This window comes from Cygnus atratus, chromosome 4 (genome assembly GCF_013377495.2).
Source record: "Cygnus atratus isolate AKBS03 ecotype Queensland, Australia chromosome 4, CAtr_DNAZoo_HiC_assembly, whole genome shotgun sequence".
Lineage (NCBI taxonomy): Eukaryota > Metazoa > Chordata > Aves > Anseriformes > Anatidae > Cygnus > Cygnus atratus.
Window position 1 is genome coordinate 57320712 of NC_066365.1, and position 16988 is coordinate 57337699.

At 34.5% G+C, this 16988-nt stretch overlaps 1 long non-coding RNA gene across 1 annotated transcript; it reads right to left on the minus strand.

Annotated features, from left to right (window-relative positions):
- Window positions 1-1621: 1621 nt before the first annotated feature.
- LOC118251535 (uncharacterized) lies at window positions 1622-16233 on the minus strand. Its single transcript, XR_004779852.2, has 3 exons — window positions 15919-16233; window positions 13234-13350; window positions 1622-1801 (listed from the first exon to the last, which is right to left on the minus strand). It is a non-coding gene; the product is annotated as an uncharacterized LOC118251535 (long non-coding RNA).
- Window positions 16234-16988: the final 755 nt, after the last annotated feature.

A 16988-nucleotide genomic window follows, 5' to 3' on the forward strand; every position in this document is an offset into this window, starting at 1 on the left:
TTGCTGCTGAGCTGGTTTCTTAATGATGTAATAGGTAAGTAATCAGTATCAACTTTACCTGCATTAGAAACACTGAATGCTTACTACTTTTGTTTAGAAATAACTATCCTCCTATCACTCCTGATTTGGCTTTCGGTCCCAGTAAAATAAATAAATAAATAAATAAGATCAGAAAGTCAACTTTATTATTTCTGTTTTGTGACTAACATATCATTTTGTCTGTAAGTAAAAAATCAACAGGAAAAGAATCATGGAGTTAACGAAAAACAAAGCCTTGCAAATAATAGATGCTGTGAAAAAAATATAAGAAGAATTACAAAAAAAAAAGCAATTTTGAAGATGCACAATCTACAGAAATTGTTTCTCAAAGAAGTGGCAGATTGTAAATGTATAATTCTAATCAGCCCAAAAGACAACCAGATATATGCAATATAAATTGTAAATAAAGTTGATTCCAGATTTTGATACATATATGTATTCTGTTCTCTGTAAGGTGAGAGATAATGTGCTCTGTTTACAATAAGGACCTAGACCAAGCTACGTTTTGGATAGGATTTCTAAAATCTTTGTAACCTTTACCCTTGTCTTAAGCACCTAAATGAAGACAGCATCCTGAAGTTGAGCTAAAGGAAAATGCAATTAATCCTGTGGAAGTATCCATTCCATATTTCTGACCAAGAAAAATCCATTAAAATGTCATTGAATGCAAAATGTGTGATTTTGAAAATTCCTACTGAACTAAGGAAAAAACTATCTAATAAAGCTAATTTTACACCAGATTCTAAATCTTACTGTTTTGATTTGAGAGTTTTGCTATAAAATAAATGAAATTCATGATAGCGGTTAGGAACAACACTGAGTGTAGACTATCAAGTATTTTTGTGAAGATAAATTATTGTAGACCATAAGAAACAAGTTTTTGTTAGTATTTACTTCATTTTACTTCATTCTGTGTTCTAATTTGATTGTAACTAATAGAAGTTAACATAACTTTTGATTTAATGGAAATCCAATAAAATAACTTGGGATTTCTGATTACCTACAACTAGTTTTCCAGAAGTAGCCCATGTATTTGAAATAAAAGATGATTCAGAGTATGTTTCATAAATAAATCTGGTAAAAACTAGTTAAATTATACACATTGAACTTCCCTCAAAACAGCAAATGTATGTACTGAACTTCCTAAGTTAATGAACTTAAAATTACACGATCTAATACTGGAACATTTTGACTTAACATTGAGATGGTAAAGCAATGAAACCTACACTTTTTCAGGGGAAAAATATATACACATTATTCCATATTCTGGTGAAAATATGTTTAACAAAATATCCCCCGTTTTATTAATAAAGCTGAATTGTCCTCAGTAGTGTTTCACAAACTTTTTTCATCCGTATAATAGAATATTGACAGCAATAATAACAGATATGTGGGATGGCAATGAAGTATGTCTCAAATAAGAAATCAATACCAAGACACATTTGAAGAGAGGAACTCTCTACATTCACAAAACTTGTTAAAGAGGCTACATAATGAATGATTCCCTCGTCACTCAAGGTTATAGAGACTACTTGTGTTTGCACAGCACAAGTCTATTGAGCAGTGAAAATGATAACATATTGTGAACCCACAGTACTGAAGCATTGATTTATAAAGGCAATAAAACACACACACAAAAGCTATTGTTTGCTAATTATCATTTTTATGGTAACCAACAAATTCAGAACTCAGTGCAAGTGAACTTGATATTTCTTCCATTAGAAGAGCAAAGTTCAGCTGATGTCTCACAGGACTTCCTGACCTGAGGGAAGAAGTTGTTATCTCAGTTAATTGAATTCTTTGGTGGAAATCCAACTAATTATTCTTCTATTTCCCCAGCAAAAGGAAAACAGCTCTTCTATGCGTGGATGAGAAATAGGGAGCAACGAAGGTGAGAGGATGTGACAAATCATACCAGCAGGATAATGTGGAACACTTTAGCTTGGAGAGGAGAGGAGAGGAGAGGAGAGGAGAGGAGAGGAGAGGAGAGGAGAGGAGAGGAGAGGAGAGGAGAGGAGAGGTTTCTGAATAATCTGTGTACTCCAAGTTTATTGAAAAATGCAGATTTGTCTTATGACTAAATACAGTTCTACAAATGATAATATATACAAAACTGTAACTTCTGTTCAGATGTCTAATGGAATTGATAGCCTAGCGTGCATGTTGCATACACTTATCAAATCAGACTCCTGCCTGATTGGGAGGCTCTTTGTGTTATCATTTGCTTATATATGAAATGTCATCAATAAAACTGTTTTAAATGAAGATTGACTGTCTTGAAATAAAGCACGCTGAAAGAAAGAAGATCCTGTGCAGAAGGACCTGACTATCAGTCCACTTAACAGAAGCTTAGCATGCTGAAGAACATCTTGTATTGTTTGGATTCAATCCATCATTAAACATAAATGAGAGAAAGACTGAGATACACAAATGTGCAAATGCCACATGGATAGATATATTAAAGAATGTGTAACCATCTGGACTCAATATGGAACCTAAAATATGCCCATTTATCAAATTATAATTCACATGCAACACATCACATTGGTATTTCAGTGTTGATTAAAAGTAAATTGTTTGGAATTTATCAAACTGGGTTCAGAAGCCATCACATATACTCTTATTTATACACTCAGACTATTATGTTTCTCAGAGATTAGGTTGTGCTCCTCCACTAGAAATCTTCACTGACTATAGCTCTGGTCCTGCAGAGAATTGCGTATGTGCTTTATTGGCTCAAGGAAGTAGTCTTATCAATTTTAAAAGGACCACTCAATTGTGCATTCATATGCCTCTATTTTAGCAACAACAAAGACTGAAAAAGCAGCATTTTAACAGTGAACTGTGTGTAAGGGGATAACTCTCAAGGAGCACTGAGATAACAAGAGGCCAATCCAAAAGTTGCCTGTCACCATCTTTCTATATTAGAAGATGTAAGGTAATGAGATAGATGTTGCCTTACTTCTGAAATCAGGAGAATGGAACAAGCCACTTCCTTTGCCTATTCCTCTTGTCTCTAACTCCTCATTCTGACTGACTTTACAGCTTTAAATTAATTTAACATTTTAACTAAAAATTTGCCTTTGAAAAGTATGTTTGCCTTACCAAGTAAAAACTGGGTAATGGTTTGGCCTTGTCTATACACATAGTACAAACAACCTGGTACCATATATTCTAAAATGGAAATGCAAGAATCATACTTGCAACATGAGTTTTGTTGGACAGTATAAGATTATTGGACAAATGTCTAAAACTAAACTTTGGAAAGGAAATTACTTAAGCAAAATAAAAGTTTGAGAAGAAGAGAATGAAAATATTTTGTTATTAATAAAGACTTAAAACCCAGAATTCCAGCAATCTTCATTTTAAAACCATATATAGAACAATTTCTCTACCACAATTAGATATAGGAGTATAAATGTCAAAGTACAGACTAAATATAGTGGAATAAATAAAAGTAATTTACTTTTTAAATGCTATTACGGAATCAGGCTCTCAATTGCCTTGTAGAAAAATAAGTAAATAAATAAGGTGAAGGGTTATAAGAGAAATAAATCTAAAAAACTTGGATAGTTGCTTAAAGCAAAAGATTAAAAAATGGCAATATGTACAAATGTCCCAGAAATAAAAGGACTTATAATTACAGCAACAATTTCTTTATAAGTCATGGCTCATCAAAATGATAATGATCTGAGAATTAAATCCACTCCAGGAAATGTGCTAACTGAAGAGGGGAAGGAGGGGTGGGGGGGGTGGGGGGGGGTGTTGGGGTGTGTGGATATGGACGGCTATTCCAAAGCAACCTTTGTTTTGTATGAAAAAAATGTATATTCCACTCGCTACAGGACTGCAGAGAATGACAGAAACATTAACTATATTTTCTTCTGTGGAGCTTTATATTGATGGAGGTTTTCATCACAACTTTGGACAAGGCTAGATTTTTTCTCTAGTAATGAAAATCTTCAGTGTCAATCAAGTATTGTACTTAAAAGTATCTTCTATTGACTGACAGCTTTTAAACCAATACTAAATTGCCCAAGGAACTACTGAGACATCAAACTTCATTGGGAAGCATCAAATCTCATTGTTAAGAATGCCATTTAGGAGCTCCAGGGGGTTACCTTGTTCTTATTGTTTAACAAGAAAGCACTGACATAGCACTGTTGCACAAAATAATTTTCCAAGTCCATTTAATCTTCTTTCCTCTTTAGCTTCTCAGCTTCACTGGTCACTTGTTCTTTAGACTGTTTTTCATGCCTTTTATCACTTTAAGCAGTAGTGATAGCTATCATGACAGATGGAGTAGCTGGGCAAGTAATTTAGACTGATGAATTTTTTCTCTGTATAATCAAATAGCTGGCAATGACAATATAAAATGGACTACATTTTGCTCCCAATTACAACAGTATAAAACACATTTAATTCCCTGGACTTAAATTACCATTAATCTTCATTGGGTGATGCATCAATGTGTCAATGAATTCATGAGTAGGATAGAATTTGACCCACTTTTTGACAAAGGGCTATTATATATTTTTAAATAGTGCTGTTGATCTTGACCTTATTTTGATGTTTGACATTTTCATTGGTTTGTCTATATTTACTTCCATCTGGCCATTTTAGTTAAAACTTGACTTCAGTAGCTGTCCCTAATTGATATACAGCTCATTTTGTCAAATAGTATGCTTTATTTTTTCCAGTGTGTGTTTAGAGAATACATACTGAGCTATGTTTCCTCAGCCTTAGTGTGATTGTTTTACATTCTACTGTTTAAAGCTAAAAGAAAGTATGTGGATTTTTTTTTCTCTTCCTTATCTTTAACAACCATGTTAACTGACACCATTTTTTCAAGTATTTATTAATTTTAAATATAAATATATATATCATATCCATCTGTTTTGTCTAGAATTATATTTAGTATGCATGCATGTTGTATGTGGGAAATTTTGGTGAAACTGATATAATTACAATTTAGTTTAATTTAAATAAATTGTCATTTCTTTCCCCTTCTAAAATCCAAATGTAAAAATAAGAAAAAAATATAAATAATAAATCAGGATACATACAAGATGATCTTATCAAATATTTTAATGAGATAATAACGCAACATAAATTGAATAGAATGGTACCAAATTAAAATTCTTCTTTTCAGCTATTATATATACATTATCTCCTGTTTGCTTTGGCAAAATATTTTTTTTAGTTTTAAAACCTAGCAGAGCTAAAAAGATAGCGTAACTGACTAATTCAAAAACTTTTTGACTAGTTCAAAATGAATTTACAAGCAGGAGTGCTTGGATCAGGTCCTGCATAGTTTATGTAAACCACATTGTAACAGCTTAGAAACAGTTAAAGACCTACTTTCCCCATTATAGAAGACAAAATCTGATTAGATTTTCAGTCCATTGACTGCCTCTCTGGGAATCCATTATATGTTTAATACAATTTACACTTAAAGCAGAATTCACTATGTATCACTGAAACATTGTAATAAATGCTACTAAAAACAAAACAACAACAACAACAACAAAACATTTTGAGAAGATGACAGCTCTGATAATTAAAGGTAGTCTATGTAACCTTGATGTTTTATTATTTTTTAATTCTTGCTTCGGATTCTTCTGAAAAAAAAATATTTTCACAAAATCAGTTGTCTGATACTGACAAATGATGCTTTTATTAAAAATATATATATATTATAAAAGACAATTTATTTTCATAAGGATATTGACTTTTTCTGTTAATTATCGTAATTGGCATTTTGGCATTCCATGGTGCAAACAGACTGAAGATCATAAAAGCTGATGTATGATATTCTGAGCTGAACTGTAAAGTTGGATTTTTCAGTCTATGAACAGTACTGTTTTCATTTTATTGAGTCTACCACTAATAATTCATGTTTCCAGTGAAAACCAAGTTATTCATTCAGGTTCCCTATAGAGGCACAGAGAAACATACTGAGGTAGGAGTGGGACCCAGTTTATTGAGAAAGGAACTGATGGACTTGAGAAAACATTGAAGACAGAACATCTTGGGGCAGGGAGGATGTACCTCTGATCTTCTTTATACCCTCAAGACACACAGCTCTGTCCCAGATTTCAGTTAAGTAATATTCTCCTTTCAAAATTGAAGGAGGTCTCCTGTACTTTCAGTCCAAAAGAGGAGAAGCCATAACTAATTTGACTCAGTTCTTTTTTATGTCTGTGGTTATGGTGCTTGTCTAAAAAGAATGTCTAGATCTCTTTATCTCAGAGGACTTCTACCTGCCTCCTCCATTATAGTGTCTTGTCTATTAAGTTGCAGGTATCTTAGAAACATTTTAATATCCCTTTTTAGAAATAACTTCATTTTGCATGGAATACTAAAAGCTAACTGACCCCCAAAGAAAAAGAGAAAATAAATTGCATAGCTCTGAGAGGCACACCCATTAACAGGCAAAGAGATCAGTGGTTTTTTCCATCCCCACTGTTTCACAGATATATAACATTTCATATTCAGTATTCACTAAACATTATTGTCTTCAGTAACTTGCAAGAAGAAACAAGCTTAGGGATTTGTAAGCTCAACCACAAGAATTTACAAATGTTCAAATAATATGCCACCTACAACAGCACCACAGAGAGAAGCTGTATCATTCAGATTCAGGGCTTACATTCCAACATATTTGAAATCCTGTGCACACATTTTTGTTTAAAATGTTTTTCTTCCTTTTTTTATTTTTTTTACACAGTAAATATTTCGTGATACAAGTCTAATGACCAGTTAGCATATCAAAGAAAAATACTGTTGCAAAAGGTATTGATAGTTATCTTTCAATTGTAGAGGAAGAAGCCAGACATTAAAGAACACCCTCATCCTAGATGTTGTTTGTTTTTTTTTCCTCGGGAATTAGAAAACTCACAGTAAAGAACTATGCATAAAGCTTGCCACAGCTTTTTAAGAAAATATTTTAAATTTGATGACCAAACTGTTCTTAAATACCACATTTTTTTCTCTTTAAATCACTTTTCAAATATTGACTTAATCTGGAAAAAAAAAAGTATATCTGATTAATTTGGCAAGACTATTGGCTGACACAGACAGCAGTAGAACTGCTCTCAAATGTCCTGACATTCAAGGGATAATTAAGAAATACGTCTGGATGTATCCAGTCTGCTCAGTAACTATTTAAAATCTATTTCAGTTGTTTTACTATCACAAACGACACTTATTATTTTCTTATTTCCTAGGGCAAAGGGTATAATATATTCATCAAATGCTATTACCCACTGGGTAATTATGAGGGGTGTATTAAACTCCCTAAAGGACTTTGATAGCATCCTCCCTTGCTTGGTCAATTCCTTTCTATGCTCTTGCATGATCTCTTAAAATTTCAGGCATTGTTATATTCTCTTTGTTACCCTGTAGACCCGTTACCTAGTATTGCTATTGCTAGTAACAGGCCTGAACTGAACTTGCAAGGCTTCAGGACTAAGGCTTATCACGCTTGTTTTATTCTTAAATTTTTTTGAACTACTATAGTCACTTGGTTTACATATAGCAGCTAATTTTCTAACTGTCCGGGTGGATATGGCTAACTTGTTTGTCTTTGTATTGTTCAACCAAGGTTTTACAAGTCTACACAGAAAAACAGCAGAGGCCTTGACAAGCGGAGACATAGGATGTAGCGTAGAGGAACACCATCTCATTATTCCCAATGAAGGATGGATGCCAAAGGCTGACAACTCACCATAATACCCCTACTACCATATGAATGAAGCCACCAGCCTTAAGACACAGAAGTGTAGGGGAAGGATGAGCACACCACCACACAAAGAACTAAAAACTAGGACGTGCACATATAGCAATTCTAACTCTATTGTAAGTAATGAACCTTTCTCTGCATAAAAGTATTCTTTCTTTTTCTTTAATAATTAGACATGGAGTAATTATTAGACTGCTAAGTTTTCAGTTACACTATCAATTAAGTTCCTGGCTTTAAATACAAGATACTTTTTCTCTTCTCCCATAAACAAGACTGCGAGCATTACATCTTGACATAGAGATTGGAGTAGCATCTCTCAAGAATACATATTTATGAAGATTATCCTTTGAACCTGGTTCCTTGAAACCATAACTTCACATATTTTATGTCTGGACTTAAGGAATCAAATTGATGATGGTCATTGCCACCCACCTGGAATGGGCTGGACTCCCTTACACCGGAAAAGGTTTACGCGAAGAGGCTGCATTGGCTTAGATGTGAAGTGAATTTATCCCACAGAATATATTTAAATTAATTCTGCTGGAATTTGTTTAATGAACTATTCATAAAATGTTATGAGCAGCTTTCATCATTGCCTAGAATTTCTGCTGAAAAAAAAAAAAATTACAGCAGTAGATTCAAAGCACTACCTGGACTTACCGAGTCTGTCAATATCTGTCAGAGTTATCACCTACAGGAATACCCAAAAGGAAGATGAGTTAGATGGTGAATGTAAAAACCTGTCTGCCAGCAGAGGTGGAATTTTTATTATCATTCTCTCTTTCTTTTTGTTCTTTTACTTTCTACACGTTTATCTGCCTGTGTTTTTGCATGAATTTCTGTAGCAACAGACAACAGATGATGTAAATGAGAATTCACTCTAATGAAACTGTGAAGAGATCACATTTTTGTGCTATCTATTTCTGTTTCCTACTAAAAGAAACAAGGTATTAATGTCAAAATAAATGCTATTCAATTTAATAGACTAAAAATCAAAACATCTTCCAACATTTCAGCAGTTCAGAATACAGCCTGTTAGCAAAATATATTAAGATAAAATAATCAGAATAATTATCAAAATCTTCATAGTGTTCCCTGAGGCACTGGTATGCGTTAAGATTTATGTTGCTACAATTCCACCCACCTTACTTATCTACCTACTCCATGGCAATGACAGACAAATAAGAGTCTGATCAAGACTGAACTGAATTCATTATTTTAGGGAAAAAGTTTAAACCTGTTCAGTTTAAAGTATAGTCTGTTGCTAATTGGACTTGCATATATATGCAATAAAACATAAATTATAAATACTGATCTCCCTCCCAAGCTCTATAGACAGATAAATAGAATTTGAATACATATGCTTGGAGAAATAAAATTATCACTCCTTTCTGCTCTATATTTACTGATTTACTGATCACTGTAAATCTAGATGCTGAGGTACAACAGAAGGCAGGATAATACTTATTATCAAGCTAGTGGATGTGACCATTAGATCATTATTTTATTTGAAAACAATTTTTCCAACAAATCTTTCTATACATTTTGAGCAAACCTTTGTGCCCAAATATTACAATGCACATTTAAATGTGTGAAGATAAGTGTATTTTTAGCAGTAGACTAAGAGATCCCTAAATGCTACCCTGCTGTAATGTCCACTAAAGACTGAACAGAGCATTAAATTAAACATTGTGTTTGGATCGGTTTATGCTCATTTTGTCACCTTATTAAGAAAACTAATCCAAAAGAGCTTTTAACTCAAAGACTAAGAAACTGTACTACCTTTCTTGCTTTTAATGTTATTAAGAAAAAATCTTTGTCCATATTTTGACTGGGATAGAGTTAATTTTCTTCACAGTTGCTAGATGTGCTGTGTTTTGGATTTAGGAGAAAAATAATGTTAATAACACACTGCTGTTTTAGCTGTTGCAGAGCAGTGCTTACACAGAGTCAAGGACTTTTCAGCTTCTTATACTTCCCCACCTGTGAGTAGGCTGAGGGTGCACAAGCTGAGAGGGGACACAGTCAGAACAGCTGAGCCAAACTGGTCAAAGAGATATCCCATACCATACGACATCAGATGGAACAATAAAAACTGGGAGGGCTGGCTGGGGGAGAGTCAAGGGGGACCCTGCTCGGGCTCTGGCTGGGTATTGGTCAGTGGGTGGTAAGCATTTGCATTGTGTATCACTTGTTATATATATATGTGTGTGCGTGTAATTATTATCATAATTATTATATTATTATTATTTTATTTTCCTTTCTCTCCTGTTGAACTGTCCTTTATCTTAACGCACGAGTTCTACCATTTTTTTCAAATTCTCTCTTTTCCAATTCTCTCTCTCTCTCTTTTTTCTTTTTCCTATTCTCATTTTTCCATCACACTGGGCGGTGTAGAGCAGGGTGGTGGTGGTGGTGGCGGTGAGTGAGTGAAGGGCTGTGTGTTTTTTAGGTGCCCACCACGTTAAACCACAACACAGTTATTCCCAAACCATGCATCAATCAAAAATCTCTTGTTCTTACAGCCATGAAACACGTTATATTTGAAGAGGGTGTTAGCAACAAGTTTAAAAAACTTTGTTATATGGGTCTTTCAGTGCTACCCAAATTTTTTTTATTTTTTTTTTAATCTGGTTCCTAAATTATGAATATAATAATGATATATAACTGAATAATCTTTATAGTAAAAAATATGCATATCGTGGGTTTATAAAAAAGATCTCAATTTAATCTGTGTGTTCCAAAATGTATTTCCAAAAGTATGTTCCCTTATGGGACATAAAGGGCATGTATAGAATATTCCAAAAGAGATCTCTGATGTTCTCCACAGCTTTATCTTTTGCTATAAAAATGGAAACAAACCTAAAGGTTGCACATTTCTAGATGTTGTGATTGCAAAGGAAACCTTTGAAATTCAAGTGGCAAAGTGTTATCTAGAGAGACATTTGCCTGAGGAAGTAAAGGGACAGATGCCATAATTCTGAGTTTTCAAAAGTTCTGCTTATTTCATATGATGCAGAAACTGAGAAAGAGATTTTACAGTTTAACTATTTTACTCATTCTCAAAGTATGTAATAAAGGAGAAGTATCATATTAGGAAGATTATTTTCCAGTGATTGGGAAGGGGTGGAAGGATGAGGGTAGGGTAGGCATGACTACGTAGAGGAAGGATGTGTGAAAGTGTGTAAATTAAGATGAATAAACTTGTGACATTGCATGATGGGATTGCTGTGGGGGCCTTATTGGCTCCTCTAACTGTGAAGTAGAGATAATGATACTTCCTATACAAAAAACTTTCAGATATGTAGATGGATTTCAAAAGGATGAGGTATGAGAGAGCAAGAAATAAAACTGACTAGATAGTTTTCTACTCCAAAAACAGATTAATAAAAAAAAAAGCTTTGAAAACACAGTTCCCTTCCCCCATTGTTTCCTTTCAGTACGAGTCATTTTCTTTGGTCCTTTCATTTCACTCCAGCAAACTTCAGTGATTAGTAGTATATAGCACTACTAGTGCTACAGTGCTAGTGCTATGCTAGTGCTAGAATAGCAGTTTAGTTAGAAATGTACTGTATTAAGGGCTGTAAGAACAACGGCAGATGTTTGCCCCCAGATACTTCTATCTGGCTATGAACTGAAATGGGGAGGTAGACTTGTTGGATGCATAATTTTACTAATACAATTAATTTAAAAGGTAAAAATACAAATTATAAGCTAATTCAATTTCCATGTATGCATTTATGCATACTTACCATACTGTCTAAACTATGTTCTCATTCAAAATTGAGAGCTTTTAAAATATATCATATATAACTATCATATGCAACTAATTTATGTGAAAGATGGAATTATTACTGTTCTACTAGACGTTGAAACAGGCTTATCTGTTGATTTTTCAACATGTGTCTACCGGTTCCCATTTCTACTAGTTCTCCTCTGAGAAATGTCATAACTTCTCTATATATGTATTCCGGAATCATATGATAATACTGCTGATACTAAAAACTTTATTTCATACTGAATGTCTTAAATATTAATTTTAGTTTAGGTGAAGAATAGCCAGTATATGTTATTTAAGACTTTTACTAGGTGCACACATATTCCTAGTACAGTATTTTTGTGTAAAAAATAATGCTTACAAAAAAAAAAAAGACTAAAGGAAAATAGTAAGTTGCAATTTTATTATTTTTCTTTTTAAGCTCTATCACTTGTTACAAAGCTTCAGCAAAAAAAAAAAAAAAAAAAAAAACCTCTTGCCCTTCCCCCCAAAATAGAAAGATATTTTTCTTAATCACTCCTACAATCTTCATTTGTTTAGAGGTTGCTCCTACACATAGAAGATTTGGAAGGTTAAAATATGATACCTTACTCAAGCAGGAACTTAACCAACTTGGACAGTACTGAAATGTCAAGGAAGAAGTGGAACAAATGCCATTTGACATAGAGATAGACACTAATATACTGCCAGCTGCATCCGTTTCTTCATTTGTGTTTCCCAGTCTTGGGGATCCTTGTCTAATATTCTGGTAAGGATTCAAGAAACTTAGTTCAAAATCATCTCTCTGCCTGATGCTGTGAAGAATTTGACTACAGATTCTAAGTGCTCAATTTTCCATGCAGAGGAGTAGTACCCTTCCCAAAATATTTTTGCAGTGTGTCTTTTCTTCAATAACTAATTCAAAAGTTATGCAATGAGAAAAACTGACTCATCATCTCACTCAGGACACCTATAGGAAATGTAGGTCCAAGTCTTTCTTCTAATACATTTTGTAACGTCATTCTTCTGCTCCTCAAAGCCCTCAACACCTTTGTGACTAAAGCTATGCAGTCTTCAGGTGCTTTATCTATAGCATTCATGCTAACCTTATGTTAGGTCTTGGAACAATTTTACCTTTTCAGATTATCTTTGAAGAGGGAAAGTATTTCATTTTTTGTTCAGCAGTGAAGGGAGTTGGTGGCATAGGTTTTCTAAACTTTATTGTACCAATGTGGCAATTATCTTATATAGATTCATTCAAAAGTGTTTTGTGGCAAAGACTAGCTCTGTGACAGTTGTATTGGGACTCCTGCTGCTTGGTGTATAAAGGCAAAGTCAGACTGCATAGCTTAGGACACAAAAGCTCCTCATGCAGTTCTGGCCACTTGGCCACTATTCAGATGGGGTCAGGAATCGTAGAGAGTAAACATGCCAGCCACATTTCTGGAGGCATAACATATTTCTACAGTATAAGTTCTTTACAGAAAAGTAGAGAGAACCTAAGGACACAAGAGTAGTTGGAATATGAAGGGAATTAGGTTTTTCCTGCATTCGATGGACAAAAAGGGAGAGCAAGGACATGGCATACTTTTATCAGACAGCATGAAATAAAGGCATACATTCAGTTCTGGAGAAAGCACTGACAGATAAAATATCATCATTACCTAATAAAGTGGGAGTTTAGTTAACTTACCAGTTATCACTGCTATCTCATCTTTCTTTTTGTGGCCTTCACAACAATTATGTTGCCAATGCACAAGGAGATACAGAATCCAACCATATCAGCTTGACATCTTCTGACTCTGCTGTTCTGACAGAAGTAAAAAGCATTATGAGACTATTTTATAGTCAATGAAGTCAGCCGATTTTCTTCATGATACACTTAAGAGAGAGTTCTGATGAGTAAGATACCATTAAGACACATTTACTCTGAAAGAAATGACCCAATTTATGTTTCACTTTCCTTAATACGCTCAGAAAACAGTATGAAGACCCTTGAACAACCAGCTTGCACTATTTCTTAAAATTTGTACTGAAATGGTAATGTCAGAAGAAGAAAAATAATAACCCATATAAACATATTTTGCTGTCAAGATATATAGTGTCAAAAGCCTTATGCCTAACAGGACAAAAAGCCTGTGATCTTCATTCTTAAAATCTCCTAAACCATGCAATAGTATACCCAAGAAACATACCTTGCTGGACTCAACATTTTTACATTCATAGGCTACAGAGTGTTACAAGGCATTTTTCCCTATAAATTGTTCTGACTAGTACAATGACTTTTAATTTCAGTTGTGCAAGAAAAAAGAAAAAAAAATGATCAGAGAAAATAGAGAATGAAAAAAAATAATGTATACATAGTTTAATGAAATATTACCCCAAAGCAACCATCAATGTGGCACCCAAGAGAACAAGCTGACTGATTACAAGAAGACCTTTTATCTTACAGTTGTGAGACTGTAGCTGGTAGCAGGCACTTCTTCAGAAGCACCTTTTCAAAGGGCAAACATCTAATAGTATAAATTTTCTGTTCACTTTCATGTGGTCATTAATACACAGATTCAAGTCATTTAACACTAAGTAAAAGAGAGTAGGTCATAAAATCTTTAGTAACAAAATCATAACAATTCAGTGAGAACAAATTTTCAACACATTACAGTGACATAATGGCTGAGGAAGAAAAATTTAAAGGCAGAACAAGAACAAAGTTATAAAGCATCTGATATTTGCAGTAACTCTATTTCAAGCATGATGTTCTCAGTAGGACAGAGATGTTGTTCAACAGTGTTGGAAAAGAAGAACATAAATGTTGGATGCACTAAAAATCGAAGTACGACATTACAAGTTGCCTTTCATCTGCACTGCATGAGCAGTGATGTAGAAGACGTGATTCACTGACTAACAATAAGAAGTGGCGGAGATGAAGATGTCCTTGAAAATGCCCTTAGTATTCTGGCGGACCTTTCTCTCTAGGAAATAATATGGTTTATGAAACATTTGTCTTCAGGCAAGTCAGACAAAAGGAGGTGAAATGCTGACTGGCTTTCCTGAGAGATCACACCAATTGGCATGCACAGGGGAATGTATTGAGCTGGATCCTCCAATCAAAATGTAAATCATGTGTCATTACTTATTATCCAGGTTCTGAGAAGCTCTCTGCAAGCCAGAACTCATGGCTGACAGATTTTTGAACACTAAATCAGTTGTGGTAGTGGCGGAGATACAGAGTCAACACATGAAAAACAATGTACAATTTATTAGCATACCAAAGGGAACAAGGCTATGTTGCCAGAAAGCCAAGCCTCAAGAAATAGTATGGATTTTGAAATTCTTACAGAAGCTGAAGCAAATACCCTACACTGAAGAAGATATTCCTCTTATATAGTTTTGCTAACACTACTACTACATCAACAACAACAGAAAAATACCTTATGGAGTTCATCCTGTCTCCAGTCAAAATCAGAGAGAAACACAGAAGAGAAAACATGGCCAATTTGAGGAAAAAAAAAAAAAAGTAACTTAATCAAGGAGAATGACAGTACAGATTCAGAAGAAACAAAACATATTGTGAATCTCTCTGAAATGCAATGACATAAAAGCAGAAAGTAAGGGATTAAAAATACTGAAAAACACTCAGGAAATACTAATGTCATTTTGAATATGGTTTTGCAAGAGAAGAATACATGGAAGTTAACTATAAAGAAAAAAAAAAGCTGGACTAAGCTACATCAAAGCCAAAATAAGTTTCAGGAAATTGGAGATTGAAAATACACTGTTTGTGGAAAAATATATGGGATATACAGGAGCAAATGGAAAGATTTATAAAAGGTAAAGAACATAAAGGTTTGGCACATCAGAGTATATGAAAGGATGCACTGTCAAAAATATATCAGAAAATAAAACAGAAGATATACTTCTGGTAGAAATCTGAATATACGCTGATAGTAAACACAAGCAGATTTCCAGGATTTCAGAGAAGAAAACAATGAGATTTTTAAGGGGGGGGGGGGGGGGGGGGGGGCAGGGCAGGGGGAGAATGACAGTAAAGGAAGGTTCAAAAAGTAAAATTACTTTAACTTTCAGTGGTTCACTTGAATTATTAAAATCAAACTGCAACCTTATTTCAAAGAACAAAAAAGGCCAGGCAGCTGGGACAGGACACACTTTCTCTGAAGAATGCCTTGGTGCAAACTAACAAAGATGTCCACATAATCAGAACAGTGACTAGTATAAATTATTATATAAGAATTTCACAGATTTAGGACACAGAACATGACCTTATAATAGTGTTTGATACATGAAGCTTTCAGATGAGCGGAAAAAACAAACAAACAACAAACAAAAAAAACAGCATATAAGTCTTTCGTCAACTTACTTTCATTTCAGGGCTCTGAGGACACTACCTGGCCCTACAGGCCCTGGCACTCCTCTTGCAGGTCTCCTTCCACCCTGCCCAGGCCCCAGGTCGCCATTTCAGCCTCTCAGGGCCCCAGTGATGCTGAAGCCTGGCCCTGCCTCAGCCACGGGCACTGCTGAGCCAGGCCCACCTGCAGGCCTCTGCCTGAGCTCAGCCCTAACTTCTCCCCATGAAGGTGTCTGCACCACAAATCCAAGGTTTCTGGACCCCAGTTACCTGCCAGCCCCTTGTAAATGTTTTTAAACTATTTGAAGTACGTACAGCTGCTGCAGATAGTGCAAAAGTGGTAAGGCATGGTTTCTTATTACATGGGCACTTGATAATTTTTCCCCTGCTGACCGAAACCACAAATCACTGATTCAAAATCAAAAGACTGATGATGCTGTCTTAAGCTGTCATGCTCACGTGGGGTATGCTTCATGATTTTATTGTATAAACTATTCATATTCTGCTGTGAATACAGATTTTTTTTTTTTCTGAATGCCATCGACTAGAACCATGATTTCCCATTTCCTACCAACACTTTTCTAAAATAAGGTAATATAAATATTTTCATGGCGTAGCTTAGATGTGAGATACATCGAAATGAAGGTGAAAAGCACACACTAATTTGGGGTGCATAACTTTAAGTGCTTGGGAGTTCCCTTCCTAGACTAGTGCCATTAACTATATGTTTCAAGCACAAGTTTCCCACTGACTCCCATTAGAGGCTGGAAAGCTAGAAAGTTTTGATTGTCAGATCTCAAGGTCTCAGATTCAACAGTCAAAAATTTCACTATTACTGTATTATAAAACTGGGTAAAATTTTAAGTGCCTAGCATCACACATATACATATATATATATAAAAAATAAAAAATTAAAATAAAATAAAAATTGAAGGTAAGAAACCATCGTATAAGAAACCAGCAGATCAAATCCAAGTCTTCAGATGGATTTCAGCTGCTGTAACTATGACTCAGTGTTTTCTTTATGTATTTAGCTATCTTATTTAGCATATGACTTCCCATGTCTGCAAAAAATGAGATAT